Here is a 3,158-nt window from a genome sequence, read left to right on the forward strand (position 1 = left end):
AAGTTTTCTTTACCTCTTAGATTGTTTTGATTTTAAGGAGTAGATAACATGTAGCAAGAAACTTCTACTCTTATGGTTAGTTTGTGTGATGGAACAAGTTTTTAGACAAGGAAGTCATCAGGATACTTTTTAAAAACAAATAAATTGCATGTGAATGTTTTCAACAGATGTTTTCTGAAGATCTCATATTCCTCAGTACCCAGACTATCTGGGTGCCAGAAATCACCAGAAACCTGACTGGTCTCTGTCTTCAGGCCTGATAGTGCAACTGAAGATCCCGTTTTTAAAGTTTTATTCTTTTTTTTCTTTGTGTTTACTTTACCACTGGGTGCCCCCTCACACTGTTAGTGTATCTTATTATCTTAAACACTACAGGTGTTACTAGAAAGGGGTCCTGATCCAGACCCCAAGAGAGGGTTCTTGGATCTCGCGCAAGAAAGAATTCCAGGCGAGTCCATAAAATGAAAGTAAGTTTATTAGAAAAGTAAAGGAATAAAAGAATGGCTACTCCATAGGCAGAGCAGGCTTGAGGGCTGCTGGTTACCCATTTTTATGGTTATTTCTTGATTATACGGGAAACAAGTGGTGGATTATTCATGCCTCCCCTTTCAGACCATATAGGGTAACTTTCTGACATTTCCATGGGATTTGTAAACTGTCATGGCACTGCAGGGAGTGTAGCTGTGAGGATGACCAGAAGTCACTCTCTTTGGTTTTGGTGTTTAGCCGGCTTCTTTACTGAAACCTGAGTTATCAGCAAGGTCTTTATGACCTGTATCGTGTGTTGACCTCCTAACTCATCCTGTGACTTAGAATACCTAACCTTCTGGGAATGCAGCCCCATATGTCTCAGCCTTATTTTACCCAGCCCCTATTTAAGACAGAGGTGCTCTAGTTCAACCACCTCTGATACAGGCACCTGTGGAAATCTCCCCCACCAAAAGACTGCTTCAAGGCTACAGTTAATTTACAATGCAACCGAACCTGAGATGATGCCAGCCCATTCACCATATGGGGCAATAACTCAAGAAAAGTCATTGGAACAAGTCACGTAGACCTGCACTGCCTCACCGCCTACATACCCTCTATGCCAAAACTTTCCCTTCATAAACCCTTGCATTTCACTTGGAAACTTGAAGCGGTTCCATCAAGGCAAGAGCCTGGATCATTTTCGCCCACTGCTAGCTTTGGTTTATAATAAAGTCACTCTCCTTCTACCATACCTCAACCTTACTAATTGGTTTTGTAAGCTGTAAGTGTTTAAACCTGCATTTGGTAACAATAGCCTTGCTGGAGAGACAAGATATGTAGACATATAAGCCAGAGAGTCCATATTAGTCACGGACAGAACTAAAGGGACAGAACTAATAGTGATATAAGAGTTAAAAAGAAATTATTTATGCAGATAGTGAGGGTAAAGGAAGTCCTTGGTAAGATTTCCCTTGTAATAAAAAGCAGCCCCCAAATCATTTCTTTTCTAACAAAAAGCAGCCTGTAAAATTGAGCTGCAAACATAAATAAGGAAGCTGGAAGCTTGCGCGAGTGAATGTCAGCAGCTGTGACAATAGGAAAAGTCTACCTGGTGGCTATAGGCATGTTCAACATGGCGGCTCCATCTTCCCTTTTCCTTATCAACCATGTGTACAGTAAGGAGCAGACAACAGGGTACCAGTCAGGTAAAAAACCCATTTACATAATAAAAGATTAGCATCAAGTGGCCAGCTTCTTCACATACTGTGTAAATGTCACACCTGGTCCAACCAATATTTGAGCCCTATGTAGATCAGACACCGCCTCATCAAGCCAGTCTATAAATCCCCATGCATTTCACCACGGAACCAGAAGACCCACTCAGGAGCCCCTCTCTCTGCAGGAAAGAGAGCTATTCTATTTTCTCTTTCTTTTACCTATTAAACCTCCGCTCTTAACGTCGCTCCACATGTGTCCATGTCCTTGATTTACTTGGCATGAGGCAACAAACCTTGGGTATTACCCCAGATGAATAACGCTGCTTCAATAGGATATATGTATATATGAAGGGGACTTTATTAAGGAGTATTGACTCACACAATCACAAGGTGAAGTCCCACAGTAGGCCTTCTGCAAGCTGAGGAGCAAGGAAGCCAGTTTGAGTTCCAAAACCTCAAAAGTAGGGAAGCTGACGGTGCAGCCTTCAGTTTGTGGCCGAAGGCCACAACTGGAACACTGAAACACCTGGAAAACCACTGGTGTAAGTCCAAGAGTCCAAAAGCTGAAGAACTTGGAGTCCGATGTTTGAGGGCAGGAATCATCCAGCATAGGAGAAAGATGAAGGCCAGAAGACTCAGCAAATCTGCTCTTTCCAACTTCTTCTGCCTGCTTTATTCTAGCCATGCTGTCAGCTGATTAGATGGTGCCCCTCCAGACTGAGAGTGGGTGTGCCTCTGCCAGTCCACTGACTCAAATGTTAATGTCCTTTGGCCACATCCTCACAGACACACCTAGGAACAATACTTTGCATCCTTCTATCCAATCAAGTCAACACTCAATATTAACTATCACAAAGTCCAAGATAGCATGTACTCACATGGGCCTGGCAATAGGCAGGACAGGACTAACATGGGACCCCATGTGTTGGGGAGGTCACTTAGGGGCCTCCTGGAAGGCTTCTTAGCCAAGGAACTGAGCCTTCAATTGCAGTGAATGTGTCTTACCAGGATTGCAGAAAGATGGCTCCTTATACTATGGGATTTACCTTTTGTAGCAGTGAAAGATAAGTTTAGAGAGGGATAGGAGGAGATTACAGAGGAGAATTATGAGCTTGGATTCAAACCTAGATCTTTTGGGAAATGCCTCTCATTTTGCGCCTTTATTGTAGTAGTCTCCATAGTAGGGTACACCTATGCAAGGATTGGCATAAGATAACTCATTGGAATGTGGGAAGAAAGTAACAAAACTTTTATTTATATTTATTCTGTATTATATCCTTTAAACAGTTCTGTTTTAATTTTTTGGATTGTGTGTAACACATTGGGCTATATGAATATAATTTTAAAGAAATATAAATATTTTGGGGATACAGTATCCAATTTTATTTTCTGATAGAAGTGAATGGTCAGGTCAGGTGTGATGGCTCACGTCTGTAATCCCGGCTCTTTGAAAGGCCAAGGCGGGAGGAT

Source organism: Colobus angolensis, unplaced genomic scaffold (genome assembly GCF_000951035.1).
Source record: "Colobus angolensis palliatus isolate OR3802 unplaced genomic scaffold, Cang.pa_1.0 Scaffold298, whole genome shotgun sequence".
Classification (NCBI taxonomy): Eukaryota; Metazoa; Chordata; class Mammalia; order Primates; family Cercopithecidae; genus Colobus; species Colobus angolensis.